A 21,403-nucleotide genomic window follows, 5' to 3' on the forward strand; every position below is an offset into this window, starting at 1 on the left:
GTGGGGTCCCACAGGGATCAGTTCTGGTCAATATCTTCATCAATGATTTAGATAATGGCATAGAGAGTACACTTATAAAGTTTGCAGTTGATACCAAGCTGGGAGAGGTTGCAAGTGCTTTGGAGAATAGGATTAAAATTCAAATGATTGGGACAAACTGGAGAAATGGTCTGAGGTAAACAGGATGAAATTCAATAAGGACAAATGCAAAGTACTCCACTTAGGAAGGAAAATCAGTTGCATGCACATAAAATAGGAAATGACTGCCTAGGAAGGAGTACTACAGAAAGGCAACTGGTGGACTCCATATACACTGAGGCAATCAATGATGCAGCAATTTCTTAAAATCAACCAGACTCCTTAAGTTGTATCCGCCAAATCATCACAATATTTTCTTTTTTAAAAGTTGAAGAAAATGTTAACTTACTCTACTAAAACACCATTTCCATTGGCTCCTAACTTTGACACATGTCAAAGTCAAATCACATACTGATGCACCTCTCTGAAAAACAGTTTCTGGGGTGGGATGCTATTATAATTACATTGACTCTCTTTAGTAATATGTTCTCTCTCATGCTGCTACAGCAAAACCAATACATTATGTATTTCTGCAGAAATTAAACTATGGTTATCTATATATTATGCAAATGCCTGAAGCATGCCAAAGGCATTTCATGAATATATAAGAATACATATAAAGCATATTTTTCAGTAAAATGACAGGTTTCAGAGTAGCAGCCGTGTTAGTCTGTATCCGCAAAAAGAACAGGAGTACTTGTGGCACCTTAGAGACTAACAAATTTATTAGAGCATAAGCTTTCGTGGACTACAGCCCACTTCTTCGGATGCATATAGAATGGAACATATATTGAGGAGATATATATACACACATACAGAGAGCATAAACAGGTGGGAGTTGTCTTACCAACTCTGAGAGGCCAATTAAGTAAGAGAAAAAAAACTTTTGAAGTGATAATCAAGATAGCCCAGTACAGACAGTTTGATAAGAAGTGTGAGAATACTTACAAGGGGAGATAGATTCAATGTTTGTAATGGCTCAGCCATTCCCAGTCCTTATTCAATCCTGAGTTGATTGTGTCTAGTTTGCATATCAATTCCAGCTCAGCAGTCTCTCGTTGGAGTCTGTTTTTGAAGTTTTTCTGTTGTAATATAGCCACCTGCAGGTCTGTCATTGAATGACCAGACAGGTTAAAGTGTTCTCCCACTGGTTTTTGAGTATTATGATTCCTGATGTCAGATTTGTGTCCATTAATTCTTTTGCGTAGAGACTGACCGGTTTGGCCAATGTACATGGCAGAGGGGCATTGCTGGCACATGATGGCATATATCACATTGGTAGATGTGCAGGTGAACGAGCCCCTGATGGTATGGCTGATGTGATTAGGTCCTATGATGATGTCACTTGAATAGATATGTGGACAGAGTTGGCATCGGGGTTTGTTACAAGGATAGGTTCCTGGGTTAGTGGTTTTGTTCAGTGATGTGTGGTTGCTGGTGAGTATTTGCTTTAGGTTGGGGGGTTGTCTGTAAGCGAGGACAGGTCTGTCTCCCAAGATCTGTGAGAGTAAAGGATCATCTTTCAGGATAGATGCTAGATCTCTGATGATGCGCTGGAGAGGTTTTAGTTGGGGGGCCTTATCCACATCTGCTCGCGGTGTAGTACCGGTAGGTGCCGCAGGGGCACTGTGCACCAAAGTGCTCGGTGCCGGAACTTGCCATGCCAAGGGAGGATCTGGGCTAAGTGTCGCCTCCATGAGGAGCTGCTTGAGTCGAAAGTCCCGTTCCTTTTTGGTCCTGGGTCTGAAAGCCTTACAGATTTTGCACTTATCTGTTTGGTGGGACTCTCCTAAACACTTCAGACACGAGTCATGCGGATCTCCCGTTGGCATAGGCTTAGCACAGGACGCGCACGGCTTAAAGCCAGGAGAAGCAACCCCCTTAATCCCCGCTAACTATTTACAACTATTTAACAATGAACTATGAACAGGAATAACTATTCTAAAGAACATACAACTATAATTACAATTATCTATAAGAATTAACTGGATAAGCTAGGGAGAGTGGAGAACAGCTATGCCGCGCTCCACAGTTCCAACGACCGTCAGGGGCGGTAAGAAGGAACTGAGGGGGCGCTGGGTCGGCTGGGGTATATATCCGGCGCCATGAAGGCGCCACTCCAGGGGGCTCCACAGCCGACCCACCGGGTGTTGCTAGTGTAGAAAATTTATCCGACGATCGTGCACGCAGCGCGCACACACCTAATTGGAATCGATATGAGCAAGCACTCGAAGAAGAACTGGTGCTTAGCCAGTCGGTCCCCAGCCTGTAGCGGTGCATGGGATTCTTTCTTCCTAAGTGCAGGACTCTGCACTTGTCCTTGTTGAACCTCATCAGGTTTATTTTGGCCCAATCCTCCAATTTATGTAGGTTACTCTGGACCCTATCCCTACCCTCCAGCGTATCTATCTCTTCCCTCAGTTTAGTGTCATCTGCAAACTTGCTGAGGATGCAATTAATCCCATCATCCAGATCATTAACAAAAATGTTGAACAAAACCAGCCCCAGGACCAACCCCTGGGACACTCCGTTTGATACCGGCTGCCAACTAGACATCGAGCCGTTGTTCATTACCTGTTGAGCCCGACAATCTAGCCAGCTTTCTATCCACCTTATAGTCCATTCATCCAATCAATACTTTTTTAACTTGCTGGCAAGAATACTGTGGGAGACCGTATCAAAAGCTTTGCTAAAGTCAAGATATATCACATTCACCGCTTTCCCCATATCCACAGAGCCAGTTATCTCATCATAGAAGGCAATCAGGTTGGTCAGGCATGACTTGCCCTTGGTGAATCCATGTTGACTGTTCCTGATCACCTTCCTCACCTCCAAGTGCTTCAAAATAGTTTCCTTGAGGACCTGCTCCATGATTTTGCCGGGGACTGAAGTGAGGCTGACCGGTTTGTAGTTTCCCGGGTTCTCTTTCTTCCCTTTTTTAAAAATGGGCACTATATTTGCCTCTTTCCAATCGTCTTGGACCTTCCCCGATCGCCACGAATTTTCAAAGATAATGACCAATGGCTCTGCAATCAGATCAGCCAACTCCCTCAGCACCTTTGGATGCATTAGATCTGGTCCCATGGACTTGTGCACGTCCAGCTTTTCTAAATAGTCCTTAACCAGTTCTTTCACTACTGAGGGCTGCTCACCTCCTCCCCATATTGTGTTGCCCAGTGCAGCAGTCTGGAGCTGACCTTGTCTGTGAAGACCAAGGCAGCTATTCTCCAAATTTATTTTAACTATGGAGGAAATGTCAATCAAAAAGTTAGCCAGCCATCAAATTATATTAAAAGCAGGACAAATCACTAGTTTCAATATACTTAATTATCCAAAGCTGGGGCATTCCAGGAAAGGAGGTTTTTAGATCACTGTTGGGCCCTTCTTAGAGCAAGAGCTCTTCAGCAAAACAATTCCCCTGACAGGACACTGAGGCATTGTTTAATATTTGACTGAGGCCTGGTCTCCACTTTTTACCAGCATAACTTTAAGTGGTGTATTTTTGTTTTGTTTTTATTAACATAGTTATGCTGGCAAAAGACCTAGTGTAGACATTTACACCAGTATAAAGGTGCCTTATACTGGTATAGTTTTGTTTCACCAAACTGGAATAAGCTATACTGCTCTAAGCACCTTTTTATACTGGTATAACACCATCTATCTGGGGGCAGGGTGGGAGGAGAAAGACGTTGCCTCTTTAACTATGCTGGCACCGTTAAAGCAGCACCATGTTTAAGCAGGGTGGATTTGATTTAAATCACTAGTCAGGAAGACTCGATTTAATCATGGATTTCTACATAAAAGTGCATTCTTGTTGGTTGTTACAACCTTAATACATATTCTTCACAACTCAGAGATAGATGTAGGTTTCATTTTTAGAAGGTACAGACTATACATTTTTTAAGTGATTTATTTTGAAAACTTTTCAGATTAGTTTTACAGCTATATCAGAAAATGAATAATTGTTTGGTTATTTCATTTACCAAAGGTAATTGAAGCAGATATTTGTGAAGTCATTGGGAGGTGAACTAGCTCCAATTCAACAGGTTAATCATTAATATTTGGAGGATTTTCTTGCCATGCTGTATTAGGAGGAGAACATCACCAGACAGACAATTAAATTGTGTTATTTAACTAAAACAACAACGGTTATGTATTCTGGATTTTTTTTTTCAACAGCAAACATATAATATTTTAACAAAACAAGCATATAAATTTTTGAATTTAGTAAAACATTCAAGTTTTTTAAAATCAGGTATGTTTTTGTTAAAATTGTTTTTAACTAAAATAGTTAAATATTTAAAAAAAACAAAAATCAAAAATTAAATCAACTATGTCAGCCAGGTCAACATGAGAAACTTAAAATATTGGCTTCTGCTGCTAACTCAGCCATCTTCATCTTCATCTTCCTGTTTGTTCTAATCCGGAAAAGAAAAACAAGCTTTCCTGCTTTTTCAGGTCCCAAACGATTTCTCAATTTGGAATTAATTAGTCCAAAGGAAGAAAATATTCTTTCTACACCGGCAGAAGAAGCTACTGCTGTTAAAAGTGAGATCATCATTTCAACAGTCTCTGAATCCAAGTGTTTAAGTGACTTCCACCAGTTCACTAATGTGACTTTCTTTAAAACATCATCAGCAAACATATATTTCTTGAATGGTTCACCCTTACCTCTGAACTTTATTATAGTTAGCATTATGGAGGGATGTTTTCTGGATGACTATGGCTTGGTCTACACTACCCCCCCCAATTCGAACTAAGGTACGCAACTTCAGCTACGTGAATAACGTAGCTGAAGTCGAAGTACCTTAGTTCGAACTTACCTTGGTCCACACGCGGCAGGCAGGCTCCCCCGTCGACTCCGCGGTACTCCTCTCGCCGAGCTGGAGTACCGCAGTCGACGGCAAGCACTTCCGGGTTCGACTTATCGCGTCCAGACTAGACGCGATAAGTCGAACCCAGAACTTCGATTTCCAGCCGTCGAACTAGCTGGTAAGTGTAGCCAAGGCCTATGTCATAGCAACTCCTCTTCTTCAGTAGTTAAGGTTTGACTCTGTTACTGAGTATTGAGAATATTTGCAAGAAAATGAGCTGGGGATAGTGCTTGTCCCATCCTTTTTTTAATGCTTGTAATTTAATTCTGTCATTGCATAGTTCTCTTTTTAAGATTTCACTCAGCTCCTTCCAAATTTCAACAGCGTCAGCAGCAAAACAGTTATTTTCCCTGCATTTTGTTCAAGGCTATAGAAATAGGCTTCAGGGTACTCAGCATGTGTTCAACATTTCTCTTAAGCCCAATGTTGAGAACTTTGGCTGTGACAGTGCCATCTATTTTTTCACGTTTTTGTTCACAAACTGTCATCAGATTAGGCCAGTTCTTGATACAGTGCTCAAAACAGTCCACTACTGAGTTCCATCGCACGTCTTGTGGGAGAGTTAGCTTGGTTCCTCCCACTTTTATCAGAGCAGCTGCTGCAAAATGGTTGTTACGGAAGTATTTTGCAATTTCAACATTAGCCTTTATTTATTTATTTGAAGTCTTTGGCTAAGAGGTGCATCAAATGAGCACTGCAACCGTATGTTATTAGCTTGGGACTCTCTTCACTCTATTTTGAATAATTTCTTCTCATCTTGGATACATTTTCAGCATTGTCCTTGAAAGCTAAGCACTAGACATTCAAATTTTTTTCCTCAGTTTGTTATAGCTTTTACCGCTACTTCTTGTAAGTATTTTGCTGTGTGTGCATTTCCTGATGTATCAATTGTTTCTGTAAGAAAGACATTCCCTTCTTCTGTTAAGTATCAGAGGGATAGCCGTGTTAGTCTGAATCTGTAAAAAGCAACAGAGGGTCCTGTGGCACCTTTAAGACTAACAGAAGTATTGGGAGCATAAGCTTTCATGGGTAAGAACCTCACCTGCATCTGAAGAAATGAGGTTCTTACCCTTCTTCTGTTGTCACACAAGCACATATAACAGGATCATTGTGAACACTGCTCCACCCATCAAGTCTCAGGTTAACAATTTCACCCTCTAGACATTTTGCACACTGCTCAATTTCTTTCATACACTTTATCCAGCAATTTCCCTGTGACATCTGCTCTGTTGGGTGGACTGTATCCTGGTCTTAATGACTGAACCATGTTAATGAAGTGTGCATTCTCAATCATACAAAAAGGAGAGTTTGTTGCATAAACAAACTGGGTAATTTTTTCATCAATTACCTTTTTTTGTAATCTGCTGGTACTTATCACAAATTTATCGATGTTTTTTTCTGGATGATGGAGTTTTTTTTTTTCTTTTTGCTACAGGTGATATACTGTGGCTATGACACATACACGATATGACTGAAACACTATCATTGGCAGATAACTCTGAAACTATAGAAAATGATGGTGATCTGGAAGGTGGATAGTCTTCAGAATCCTGTATGTTGAGGATGCATTCTCCTAAACAAAGTAAGTCAATGCAGTTATTTATTATTACCATACTGATCATTTAGTATTACTCATTGCATTGACTGACACTCAGTACTATTTTAAAGGTGAAATTGTAAAGGGAAGATCTGCCTATTTCAGCTATTTATTTTTTATCACAACTGCATCTAAAAGGATAGTACCATAGAACAACAACTATATTTTTTGCTCAAACGTGAGAATTCAAGAATAGTCCAGAAAGAAGACAGGCAGTCCTTAAGAAAGAAGTCTGAAATTAAAAAAGTTTACCAACCTGAAGATCCTGCATGTTCAGACATGTTCCTTTCATCATCTTCCTCCTGAGAAGGAACACTTCTCATGATGTTGTTTCATTCGGGCGACCAGGTCTTGCATTTCTTTGTTGCACTGTTGGCATTTTGCATGCATGCCTGTCTTACCCACAGGTAGAGGAACTTCATTAAAATATTCCCCAACTGGGTCTCTTTTATGGCCTGCTGCCATTATAGGTTTTCCCTTCTAGTGAGAGAATGGTATGGTAGATCTTAAACCAATGAAGGCTACACTCAGAAAGACCTCAAGACTTCTGGTACGTGCTGCTCAAACAGTTTCACTTTTGTTTCTACTGCCTATCCCTCCCTTCTCACATTTATCTCCAGACTTCTTCTCCTTGTCCAGATCTATTATGCCTGCAACAATCTTCTATTCACTGAACTTTTTGAAACTTTGCACTTTTAAAGAGAGGTAAGGGATTGACTCTGTGTACACAATTTGCAGAGGGACAATAGGGTTGAGGTCTATTATTTTGCACCTCTATATCATTTATTTAAACACATTTTTGCTGTTAAGCATGTTATCTCTGGAGACACAAATCCACAGTTTGAGGACTGCAAAACTAAGCATCTCTGATGGTATCTTCTAGACTGAGCACTGAGTCCCATTGGGTAGATAGAAAGATTAACCTAAATAATCTATACAGAAGCTCCTGGAGCCCCATAAAATTGGGTCCCTAATCCATGAACTATTGGAACTCATTTACAAAACTTTTCTTAAACATTACATGAATATATTGTCTCATACTATAGAATTAGAATTTATAATCCCTATTCCATGATGAGATATCTTTGAGCTATAATGTATCTTAATTAAAACTGTCTTTAGATAGGTGTTTTTCCTCAAAAAGCATTTTATCAAAAAAATCCAATTTAAATAAAAGTCCAATTTTTAAATTAAAAAAAAAAAATCATTGATTTTTATCCCCCCTGCTTTTAAGTATTGATATGGCCTAAAAAGAGAAAGTGCTCTTCTCCATTGAACCATCAATACCACTTCCTGTAGCAGTTGTGCTTTACTTGAAGATCTCTCACACAAGTATCGGTCAGGCCTTGACCCTGCTTGTCTTATAAAATCACAGCCCGAGATGAGATGGCTGCAGGCAATGAATCACTGTATGCACTGAGTTCCCCTGTTCCTCTGCAACACTTTGACTCTAATATTGTATTTTGCAAAAGTCTACTAATAAAGGCTTCTGAATTTTCTGCTTATGTAGCATCCATATGTTTCTTCTATGAAATTATTTCCACAGGGAAGTCTTCCATTCTTCCCTTACTGTCAGCCTATTACACATCCAGAATTTCTCATTGTACAGTTGCACTTTGGTTTATAATAAATTTTTAATTCTATAATTTTGTTTTTTTCATTTAATATAGGAAAGGACTTTAAGCTTCTCTTATAAAAGGCACTATATAAATCAAGTGTTGTTACCTTGTTCTATTTATGTATTTTTAACATTTTATTTACACTTTTGTTTTTAAACATCAATAATTGTATACTTGAAAACTGGTAACACAAACTAGAAAAAAATATTTAATAAAAGCAGAAGTTGCAATCTATATAATATTCCAGGATTGTTATTCTGGGTGTTACTCTGAAGCCTAGAATGTCTGACTGAGTGGGAAGCGATGGAAACAGCTACAAGCATGGTGGATAGTTCTTTTGGTTCAGAATATCATCAGGTTGAATCATAACTGGGTTTTGCAGTCTGTTACTGTTGGAAGATTATTGATACCATTGTTTGTTCCAATACCACTATGATCCCAATTCAACCATAAATTCCTTTATTCATTGTAAAGGCTAAATGGTATTTATACAATTGCTCCAAGCATGTCTAAATAATAAGCAATTGCTACATCCATACAGTAACAAACATTCCTAAGCATTTGATCAGAATACTCATGAAAGGATCAGTACTGGGGATAACTCTCTCATCCTGACTTGCTCAAGCATAATCAGGTAGGATCTGATAAATACCCATTGCAAGTCTGGTTCTTTTACACAGCGCAACAAACAAGTGATGCTTTGCTGAGTCTTACTATTTTAGCTAAAAAACAGGTTTTGGCTAGTTTGGGATTACTACAGATTCAACATGCACAATCCTTTATTGTTCAAAGTAGTTAGAATTATTTCTGATGAGTGGGACCTTTTTTCTCAAGCACTTTTCCTCCTATCTTATCAGTTACCTTTCAAATTCAGTTTTTCCACTTAAGCCACTGTGAAATTACCCAGGGTACAATCTGGATTGCTGGATAACACTCCCCCCTCAATTTCCCAACCTGGGGTGCCTTGTACACTGCTTTGCTGTGAGACCAACCACTCCTGGTCTGCTCTCATACAGCCTCCATTATGTAACTCATTGCCAGCTATACTGTATGACTGCTATCATGACCCACTCAGTATTACACTTTAGAGCAACAGCAGCAAACTCCCAAGTTCCAGATTTCCCCCCAGAAATGTGCACCTTGTACTGTCCAGCACCCTCTTGGACAACACAAGCTCATATAAAGTCTGTCATTTATTAACAGAAAATGATATGCATAAAACTTGTTATCCCAAATGGAGTTTCCCAAACACTTAAATCCAAACACACTGGTTTAGATCAAACAACAAAACACATGTTATTAACTACAGGAAGATAAACTTTAAGTGACTACAAGTAATGAGGCATATAAGTCAGAATTTGTTACAAGGAAATAAACGGCAAAACGCAACTAACACCTAACTTAAGAAGTTAAATTAATATAAAGCAAAGGTCTCCCCCACCACATGTTCCAGCAGGCTTACTGGTTGAACCCCTTTCAGTCAGGCTCTCTCCCCTAGTCCAATGCTGCTTCCTTTGTTCTCCAGGTATTGATGATGCTGTGGGTAGAGAGCAAATGAGAGATGATTTGGGGGTATCTGCCCTCTCCTCTTTATAGCCCTTTCTCTTGCACAAGAATATCTCCAGCTGATCAGGAGACAGAAAATCTGTGTGGCCAGGAACCTTAAGCTGCTTCTTTGTCACTATGTAGATTTGTTTTTTTGTTTTTTGTTTTTGGTTTTTTTTGGCCACCACCCTGAGCATGTTGACAGCTGGCAGAGGGATTGGTAGCTTTTTGTCTCTGGGGAACTTGTTTGTGACTGCCCTCCAGAATATGTTGAAACATGTCTTGGAAAAATCATACAGTGGAATCTTCTATCTTTACACAATGTTGTCACACATACTTCAGCAGGACAATAATGATCAGCAAATCTTGAGTTTTCAAATAACACTTCACACTGTCTGCTTTGTACATAGTCTTATAAAAGGGGTGAACATAGGGGTACAGCCTGTCACAGCCACATTCCAAGTCCACTATTTCTAATCAAGCCTACCATCTTTCAAGACCTCCCCACAACTGCTAACTGCAAACCAAGCCATATCTTTTTTTTGCAGCTAAGGTAATTTAACCATTTTATACCTATCTAATCCTATAGTTACCATCTAGTTTTTAAGTTCTTACAGCTGGCTGACAGAAAGGCATGTATCTATACTATCTCTATGTATCTATACAGCAAGGGTCCTAGTCCACTGTGACATCAGAAGTAATGCAACCAATCACCACCCTTACCCTACAGCTAAAGTTTAATTGGTTGTATGAGGGAGATGGCACAGATGCTGGATTACGTGGCCCAGCTGCCCCACCCATTCGACAGCATGGAATTTCAATAACTAGTTTAAGCAATTTGAAAAGCAAGTACAAAATTTGACATGATACAGTGAACACAAACAATAACTAGACATTCATTAGACAAAGGCATTAAAACAAAAACAGTATTACTTGTTGGGATATAAATTCCTTTTTTATAAATAGAATTATCCAAAATAGTTAATATTTAATATTTGAAATCAGTTACAATAGAACGCAATTAGATCTTATTCTGATGTATTATTGGCCTAATCCCATTCTCATTAACGTCAACAGACCTGACTCCCATGTTTCCAGTGTTGTTGTAGCTGTGTCCCCTGGGCATTGAACCAGGCTCTAAAGTGCTCCATCCTCATGTCTTCCTTCTTATATGCATAAATGAAAAGAGATTTGACATCACTGTAATCCATAAAATGTTAATTGCTTTCAATCAAAGCACAATCACATTTTAACAAGTTATAGTGCCAGTTTAGGTATAGCTACAGAAGCAAATTCTTATCTTAAATTCAGCAATATTCTCCACTGTACCTAAGTTGCTCTAGACAACCAAACTTGTAGTCATAGCTCTTTTCTTAAATAATACAGAAAGAAATGTAATAAAAGTGAGCTACACTGTAAGGAGAAGTCAGAAATAACTGGTGGAAGAGGCTTACTGGGCATTCTAAAAGCTTTGCCTATTTGTTAAAAATTGATCCTTTTCTTTTGTTCATGTGTGGTTTCCAATAATGAAGAGATTGTTGTACAAATCAATTTACATAGCTTTCTAAAATTCTAATGTTACATGACTTGATCCTATTTTCAATAATTTCAACTTTGCAATGAAGCAAATCATTATCCTGTATGAAGACTCCATTGAGTAACTGAAATTTCATACTGTGATTGCAATTCAGATGTTTTCCCTCTGATTTTTGTAATGTTCTTTGATTAAAAAAAATCTTAGAACTAATGAGCTGATTCAGTTTCAGATTCATTGCGACAAGACTCTAAAGCTTGTATTAAAGGAAACACAGATGAACGATATCTTTGAAGATAGAAGACAATTTATATACAGAACATACTGGGCCAGATTCTCAGATGGTATTGACTTCAATGGAGCTATACTGATTTACAGAAGCTAAGGAGCTGACTTGCTGCATTCAGTGCTGCTCTGGCCAAAGAAGAATATGATGGGGGGCAGATTCCCTCTTTTTTGTCTGGATGTCTCCTATAACTGTCCATTAATTATTTTTTAAATACCTCAACAACTGTAATAAATATTATTAATATCTACTACAGATTATTTATCAAATATGCCATGCTGAATACAGTTTCAAAACATTTTAGCTTAGTGGGCATAATGAGCCATTTAATTTTTTTTTAATATATACGGGAGCAGGCAACAAGGGCAGTAATAGGGTGACCAGACAGCAAATGTGAAAAATCGGGACAGGGGGTGGAGGGTAATAGGAGCTTATATAAGAAAAAGACCCAAAAATCGGGACTGTCCCTATAAAATCGGGACATCTGGTCACCCTAGGCAGTAAGCACCCAACTCCCATTGATTTTCAGTGGCATTTGGGCAACTAAATTCTATTAGAACCTTTGCAAATCTCCCCATATCTTTACTATCTCTTTTCATCTCCAAACATGTTTGGAATAAGGCCAAATTCAGAGATGAGTCTAAACTAGGGCTGTCAAGTGATTAAAAAATTAATCACGATTAAGTGCGTGATTAAAAAAATTAATCACGATTAATCGCATTGTTAATAATAGAATACCATTTAAATATTTTTGGATGTTTTCTATATTTTCAAATATGTTGATTTCAATTACAACACAGAATACAAAGTGTACAGTGCTCACTTTATATTTATTTTTGATTACAAATATTTGCACTATAAAAACAAAAGAAATAATATTTTTCAATTCACCTCATACTGTGATGCAATCTTTTTATCATGAAAATTTAACTTGCAAATGTAGAATTATGTACCAAAAAAAAAATATATAACTGCATTCAAAAATAAAACAATGTAAAACTTTAAAGCCTACAAGTCCATTCAGTCCTACTTCTTGTTCAGCCAGTCACTCAGACAAACAAGTTTGTTTAAATTTGCAGGAGATAATGGAAATGAGAACAGACATTCACATGGTACTGTTGTAGCTGGCGTTGCAAGATATTTACGTGCCAGATGTGCTAAAGATTCATATGTCCCTTCATCTTCAACCATCATTCCAGAGGACATGCGTCCATGCTAATTATGGGTTCTGCTCGATAATGATCGAAAGCAGTGCAGACCGACGCATATTCACTTTCATCATCTGAGTCAGATGCCACCAGCAGACGGTTGATTTTCTTTTTTGATGGTTCAGGTTCTGTAGTTTCCACATCGGAGTGTTGCTCTTTTAAGATTTCTGAAAGCATGCTTCACACGTCGTCCCTCTCAGATTTTGGAAGACACTTCAGATTCTTAAACCTTGGGTCGAGTGCTGTATCTATCCTTAGAAATCTCACATTGGTACTTTCTTTGCATTTTGTCAGATCTGCAGTGAAAGTGTTCTTAAAATGAACATGTGCTGGGTTATCATCCGAGATTGCTATAATATGAAATACATGGCAGAATGCGGGTAAAACAGAGCAGGAGACATACTATTCTCCCCTCAAAGAGTTCAGTCAAAATGTAATTAACGCATTATTTTTTTAAGGAGCATCATCAGCATGGAAGCATGTCCTCTGGAATGGTGGCCGAAGCATGAAGGGGCATATGAATGTTTAGCATATTTGGCACATAAATACCTTGCAATGCCAGCTACAAAAATGCCATGTGAAAACTGTTCTCACTTTCAGGTGACATTGTAAATAAGAAGCCGGCAGCATTATCTCCCATAAATGTAAACAAACTTGTTTGTCTTAGCGATTGGCTGAATAAGAAGTAGGACTGAGTGGAATCGTAGGTTTTAAAGTTTTACATTGTTTTATTTTTTGAGAGCAGTTATGTAAGAAAAAAAATCTACATTTGTAAGTTGCACTTTCAGAATAAAGAGATTGCATTATAGTACTTGTATGAGGTGAACTGAAAAATACTATTTCTGTTTATCTTTTTTATAGTGAAAATATTTGTAATAAAAATAATATAAAGTGAGCACTGTACACTTTGTATTTTGTCTTGTAATTTAAGTAATTTAATTTAAATTTGATAATGTAGAAAAACATCCAAAGATAGTTAATAAACTTCAGTTGGTATTCTATGCAATTAAAATTGCAATTAATCACAATTATTTTTTTTCGGTTAATCGCATGAGTTAACTGTGATTAATCAACAGCCCTAGTCTAAACTAGTATATTTTACATTTTCTTGTAACCACCACCATATAAATTACAGTAATTTAGACTCCTATAGATGCTCACTGATATGTAAATTACATCTCTATATATACCACTATTGCCATTTAATTTAACTAATCCTGACAATAGCCTCAGAGGGTAGGTACATTTTATAGATTGAAAAACTGAGGAACAAAAAAGTTAAGGCCATAATTCTCAAAAGCATTCATTAATTTGTGTGCCCAGTTTTAGAAATATAGAGGCTAGAGTTTCACTTTATATATATAGGCACCATAAGTGCTCAATATTTTTAAAGATTTTGACTTAAGTGACTTCCTAAAGACAGATAACAAATGAATGACAGCACTAGAATAAGAATTGATGAGTGTTTGTTTTTTTGATGATACATACCTTTATAAGATGTATTCATGTCCACTTTTCCAAATTCAACAGCAACAATGTAACAAAAATAGCTGAAACATTTTAAAAAATTAAATTATGAAAAGCAACTCTGGCATTTTTAAAGCTGTTGATGTTAAAAGTCAAAACATTTAACCAATCACTCATTTGTATCCACATCTGTTTCTGAACAAGATTGTGTAGGAGATCTTGCTTCTAATTTTTTTTGTTCTACATCAGCTTTCATGGCAATTGTGTAAGTAGAGGACCAAAGCCTCCACAAATTATCTTTTTATGGGAACTCCTTCCTGATGCTTCTCATGTCATGGAAGTGATATCTATAAACACAAACACTTATTCATCCTTAAATAAATCACACTTCTTTCTAGCCATGGGAATGATTCTCTGTCACTAATAATAAAAATCAAATTGCTTCCTTGAGGATTCCTTTGTATCTACTGCTCTGTCCTCTTTATCAGACTCCTGAAGGCCATTTTTCATATAAATTAGCTCCTCACTGTCAAGCAGCAGAGCCATAGAAAACCAGGACTCCAGAAATCCTGTAGGGCCTCCCACTCTGCACTGCCTGGCAAGCCAATTAGCTTGATATTTTTATCACTAACCTGATTTGGAACTAATTATAAATCAGTATTTTTACCAATCTGTTTTCTGTGATAAATGCCCCAGTCAACTATTATTAGATATTAGGGTAGGACAGCTAAGTAGCCTTACATCCACTCCAAGTCTTTGCTTTTCTTTATTCCCTATCCTGACCTCGAAGCTAGAGGGGGAAAAAACATGCACATGCACACACACAAACAAAAACAAACTCAGGGCTGGCCAGAAGTCTTATGGGTTCTCCTCTATTCGTGGCTGTAGTGTTTGAGTGCTTTCTAGTAGTGCATTAAGTAATATGACTAGCATCACATACTTGTTCTCTCAGCCTCTCCCTCGGGGAGAAGTGCATGCAGTGGATTGTTTTGATTTAGAAATTTGTTTTAGTGTGTGCGTTTACAAAATACACATTTTGCTAGTAAATCTGTGGCTATCTAGTACTCTATGGCCATCAAGCCCTATGGAATGCATGGTCACAAGTGGAGATAGAATGTAGGTGCTTCTTTTTGCTCCAAAATCATAGACCCATGGCCCTCAGAGACCTGTGGTTCCTTTTTTCACACCAAACGTAGAAGGTTGTCCCCAAGGGTCTGAGACCCAGGACAGTTAATACTCAGTCCTGTTCCAATGTCAAGTTTAAAATCTATCATCTCTTGACCCATCCAGTCTAACAATGGGAGCTTTATACCATTAGAAGGGGGAGTGTAATGGGGTTTACAGACCCCAAACTACGGTTATAGGAATGCTGGAGTAATTTTGGGCCAAGAATGCCCCACCTCTGAGCAGCTGCTGGGCATGCTCCCTACAGAGGACTTGCTTAAAAGGGAGCTCTGGCAGTCAGGTGGTGTGGGAGGGAAGGAGAGACTGGCTTCAAGAAGGCAGGCTATAGCTGCTCAGCCAGAGTGATTGACAGGGGAAGGACTGAGACTGTGAGTAAGACTCAGGTGCGGCCCTGACCCCTCCCCACTTCTCCCTGACAAGGAGTAACAACTGGACTACGTGAGTGAGCTGGGGCGCTTCCCCCTTGCTCCTACTCAGCTGCGGGTTGGGGTGATGAATTATGACTTGGCTGACAGGTCTCCTGGACTGCCTGGAAGATCTATCCCATGACACAGAGAGACTGTTTCATGGCTTGACCACTAGGCCTGCTGTCCCTCGAGCCCAAAACCTACTACAGAGAGATTTCCAGTTGGCCAGTAATTAAAGCACTTGTTTCTAGCTTTGAAAGTTCCTAAGATATCCAGCTTTATAGTCACAATATTTTCATATACAGAAAGGCTATTTTAGGTCACTATCAGAGTCCTGTACAACTGGACTTTGGCTTCATAGGTGGAAGAATGCAAAAAACAGTCACCAAAAATGTTTTTGAAGTCTTTCCAACATTTCTAAAATGGTTTCCCCTGTAAAATGTGTGTATTATTATTATTTGTATTACTGAAGTAACTAGCAGTCTCAGTCATGGACCAGGACCCCATTGTGCTAAATGCTACACATACAAAATGCATGCTGTGTAGGGTGATACAATTTTTTAAAACACCTCTTTTTAATAATATAACAAGAATATATATATATGCTTTTTTCAATAACAAATGTAAATCTAAGTGAGGGTGATACTATACTTATATAATAATTCCTGGGTTCATCAAAGTTCAAACCATAGAGTAGTGGCTTTCAATCTTTTTTTTTCTTTTCATTTGCAGACCCCTACAAAATTTTGAATGGCGGTGCAGACCCCTCTGGAAATCTTACGGGGTCTACAAACCACAGATTGAAAACCACAGCCATAGGGGGATGATTGCGATTATCTAGTTTGACCGCCTCCAAAACACAGCCCATAGAATATCCCCCAGTAATTCCTGCATCAAGTCCATAACATCTGGTTGAGCTAAAGCATATAGTTTCAGAAAAACATCCAAACTTGAGTTAGACTTCAAGTGATGCATAATTCACCACATCCCTTGGTAAATTGTTCCAGTGATCCTCTTGGTTAAAAACTGTACTTTATTTACAGTCTGAACATGTCTCAATTCAACTTCCAGCCATTTGATCTTGTTGTGCCTTTGCCCACTAGATTAAAGTGTTATCAGAAATGTATGGTGTCAAGTATCAGGGGGTAGCCGTGTTAGTCTGTATCTACAAAAACAACAAGGAGTCTGGTGGCACCTTAAAGACTAACAGATTTATTTGGGCATAAGCTTTCGTGTGTAAAAACTCACGAAAGCTTATGCCCAAATAAATCTGTTAGTCTTTAAGGTGCCACCAGACTCCTTGTTGTTTTTGTAGATNAAAAACAACAAGGAGTCTGGTGGCACCTTAAAGACTAACAGATTTATTTGGGCATAAGCTTTCGTGTGTAAAAACTCACGAAAGCTTATGCCCAAATAAATCTGTTAGTCTTTAAGGTGCCACCAGACTCCTTGTTGTTTTTATCAGAAATGTAGGTACTTACATTCTGTGATCAAGTCATGCTTTAACCTCCTCTTTGTTAAAGCTAAATAGATTGAGCTTCTTAAATCTCTCAGAGTTAGGGAGACTTTTCAGACCTCAAATCATTCTTGTAGCTCTTTTCTGAAATCTTTCCAAATTTGTAGCATCCTTTTTGGAAGTGTGGACACCAGAACTGGATAGAGTATTCTACAGTATCAGAGGGATACCAAGCTGTATGGTAAGATTAGGTCGATGTAATTTTGTTTTTAAATAATTGATTATTTCCTATTTCCTGGTCCAAGTTCTGGGTTGCTCTTGCTGAAGCTTGCTCCATTATGAAGTTTACTCTGATCAGTTGTACAGCTTGTTATGGTCCCGCTGGGTTCATTCATGCTCTCAGGATTGCTTTCTTAGCCAGTGTTATCAATAATGAAGTTTTTAAAATGTTCGTAATGCCAAGACTACACAATTGTGGTCTTTTAGGCACAACAATTTCTAACGGGTCCTTTGCTATGTGATTACGTTTAATTGTAAATGCTTTGTTCTTTTTTACATATTTTGTCAAATAATCATTGAAAAATAATGCTGCTATGGATTAGAAAGATCTGAGTTTGTATAATTTATTTCTGGAAACATAGTAGATATGTCTTATAACTTCAGAACACTGCTTTTGGCTACTTTCTGTTTTAATATCTTTATTTAGAAGGGTGATGGTGCTTACAAAGTTCTCTTGTATGGGGTTCATTTATATTTTACAGGCTGCTGATATCTCTTTTGCTCCTAGTGGGTCTTACTATCTACTTTTCAACAGGATGCATTTTCCATAGATCTTTGTTAGTATTTAAGTGCTTAAAATTGTAACTTCTGAAATAGAGATAACGCACCTAGACCTTGTCTGTAATTCTTGTTTGTTATAGGTATGGGTAACTTGCTATATGTACATTTTTGCATATCACAATAACTTTTTAGGCCCACACTTGCCAACATTTGGAATATAGAATCAAGTTACTCCTTGTCAAAAATAACTGCATCTTCTTATTGACTATATCCATGTAACTTTATATTGTTTTTGGAAATGTTTTCTCATCTTGTGCTAGACCACAATGCACCTTCTATAACGGAATGGTCAATTGGTGAGCAAGAAAACTATTCACTCTAATCAAATAAAGTGATTGTTGAAGTAACAGACTGTGATACAAATTGTTCAATTCATATCCAAGTCCTACCCATTGGCTCCTGGGGCCAGTATATAATGTATTCTAGTTGGATAGCCCAGAAGTACTTTAAAGCAGCTATGTCATAGAATATTAGGGTTGGAAGAGACCTCAGAAGGTCATCTAGTCCAATCCCCTGTTCAAAACAGGACCAAAACCAACTAAATCATCCCAGCCAAGGCTCTGTCAAGCCGGGCCTTAAAAACCTCTAAGGATGGAGATTCCACCACCTCCCTAGGTAACCCATTCCAGCGCTTCACCACCCTCCTAGTGAAATAGTGTTTCCTAATATCCAACCTAGACTTCCCCCACTGCAACTTGAGACCATTGCTTCTTGTTCTGTCATCTGCCATCACTGAGAACCGCCTAGCTCCACCCTCTTTGGAACCCCCATTCAGGTAAATGTAAATGTAAACAAAATTGTTTGTCTTAGCAATTGGCTGAACAAGAAGTAGGACTGAATGGACCTGTAGGCTCTAAGGTTTTACATCATTTTGTTTTTGAGTGCAGTTATGTAACAAAAAAAAAATCTACATTTGTAAGTTGCACTTTCACAATAAAGAGATTGCACTACAGTACTTGCAGGAGGTGAATTGAAAAATACTATTTCTTTTGTTTATCATTTTACAGTACAAATATTTGTAATAAAAATAACAAAGTGAGCACTGTATATTTTGTATTCTGTGTTATAACTGAAATAAATATATTTGAAAATGTAGAAAAACATCCAAAAATATTTAATACATTTCAATTGGTATTCTATTGTTTAACAGTATGATTAAAACTGTGATTAATCGTGATTAATTATTTTAATCACGGTTAATTTTTTGAATTAATCGCATGAGGGAGTTAATTGCGATTAATTGACAGCCCTAGTTCTTTTTATTCACTAAATTCTAGTGCCATATAGTCCGTTTCTGTAACTCTCTCATAGCAGTTGGTAGTGATATTAACAGCAGTCTGTTTCTTCATTGTTTTCAACCAAGTAACTATTTTCTACAGCACCTCTGCAAATTGTGACAATTGACATGAACTCCAAACTAACAACTAAGGAGGAATAGCTCCTCTAGAGGTGAATGACAAAGTTTGACAGTTTGCAACATGGTTAAGGTTAGTGAAAGATTACCTGTCAGTTAAAATCCCTCAATTAGCTGCCCCCAGACAGTTCCTATAGTAGTGTCAAATCTTAAATCTCCCCTGAATTCTGTAATTGTGGATAATGCTCAGTAGATGGTGACAAGTAACAGCTGTTATGATTGGACTCAGGCTAATAAGGTCAAGCACTCTGAGAACAAAACAACATTTTGAACTTGCTACAGGGGCCAAGAGATTTAACAGACATGGAAAAAATCACCATATTATTATGAAAACAAAGTCTAACTAGGAATGTTGAAATTTTCAATTTAAACAGCAAAATCTCTACTGCTTCCTTTATCTGGAATCCTTAATCATGCTATCCTACTAACTATAGGAAAGGAAAAATTAATTAAATATAGGGCGAGTTTCCTCTTTTGGGCTCCTAAACAGAGATTCATACATTCCAAGGCCAGAAGGGACCATTGTGACCATCTAGTCTGACCTCCTGTATAATACTGGCCATAGAACGCCCCCAAAATAATTCCTAGAGCGTATTTCTTACAAAAAACATCCAATCTTGATTTTAAAATCGCCAGTATTGAAGAATCCACTTCAACCCTTGGTAATTGTTCAAATGGTTAATTACCCTCACTGTCAAAATTTTATACCTTATTTCCAGTCGGAATTTGTCCAGCTTCAACTTCCAGCCATTGGATCATGTTATACCTTTCTCTGTTGGATTGAAGAGCTCATTATTAAAGATTTGTTCCCCTTTATATATTTAGACTGTGATCAAGTCATCCCTTACCCTTCTCTTTGTCAAACTACATTTTGCTCTATGAGTCTATCACTATAAGGCATGTTTTCTAATCATTTAATCATTCTCATGGCTCTTCTCTGAACCCTCTCCAATTTATTAACATCCTTCTGTAATTGTTGGCACCAGAACTGAACACTGTGCCAAATAGAGAGGTAAAATAACCTCTCTACTCCTACTCAAAGTTAGTGTCCCATGCTCTAAGTCAGCAGTTCTCAACTGGGGATCTGCGACCTCCTGGGGGTCCACAAGCCCTTTCAAGGGGTCTGTGGGGCCCTGTGGCCGAAACCCAGAGCCCAAGCCCCAGCGCCCTCCGTGGGGCTGATGTCAGGAGCCGGAGCTGAAGCCTCAATCCCTGGCGGCCCCCAGAGGGCTGAAGCCCCTATCCGTGGTGCCCCCCCGGGGGGGGCTGAAGCCCCGATCCTCGGCGCCCCTTGAAGGGCTGAAGCCGGGACCAGCGGAGCTGAACCTCAGAGCCCTGATGTCCCCTGTGGGGCAGAAGCCCTGAGCCCATGGGCAGAGTTGGGGGGCATGGAGGGTGTTGCATCCCCCCAAACTGCAGCACAAGAGCAGGTCAGTCCCAGAGGCAGCTCCACCCCCCCATGTCCTTCTCTCCTTGCTCCCTGGCCAGGTCAGAGGTGGGAAGCTAGAGCTGGGCAGCTGCTGCTCTGGCTGGTGCCATGGAGCAGGCAGCCACAGCATTCCCTTGTCTCCCGCTGCTGCTGGTGCTCAGGGTTGAAGCTGCTGCTCAGCTCCCAGCCCCCTTTGCTCTCGCAGAAGCAGCCAATAAAAGCCATCCAGGTGGGGGGATCCTGCTCTGAGGCTGGCAGGGCCCTCCAGGAATGGGGACCGTAGGGGAGCCCTCATGGCACACAGCCCCTAGGGCAGGCTATCCCCTGCCCTCACACAGCCCCTAGACACCCCTCTCCTAGCTCCCTGAGCTACCTCCCTGTCTGCACACAGCCCCTAGCTATCCCCTCCCTGCATTCTAAGCTGTTTTAAAACTTTTTGAGCTGAGCCCTCCACCTTTGGATTA

The 21,403-nt window shown here is 38.9% G+C and overlaps 1 long non-coding RNA gene across 2 annotated transcripts in view; it reads right to left on the reverse strand.

The window, feature by feature from the left end:
* Window positions 1-7,698: 7,698 nt before the first annotated feature.
* The window catches only part of LOC117880100, a 31,265-nt gene continuing 17,560 nt past the window's right edge, over window positions 7,699-21,403 (reverse strand). For both annotated transcript variants that reach the window (XR_004646474.1, XR_004646475.1), the window contains 3 exons: window positions 14,230-14,291; window positions 10,793-10,879; window positions 7,699-9,705 (listed from right to left, as the gene is read on the reverse strand). This is a non-coding gene — a long non-coding RNA (uncharacterized LOC117880100). The remainder of the gene's footprint in view (window positions 9,706-10,792; window positions 10,880-14,229; window positions 14,292-21,403) is intronic.

This window comes from Trachemys scripta, chromosome 7 (genome assembly GCF_013100865.1).
Source record: "Trachemys scripta elegans isolate TJP31775 chromosome 7, CAS_Tse_1.0, whole genome shotgun sequence".
In the NCBI taxonomy this organism is placed as follows: domain Eukaryota; kingdom Metazoa; phylum Chordata; order Testudines; family Emydidae; genus Trachemys; species Trachemys scripta.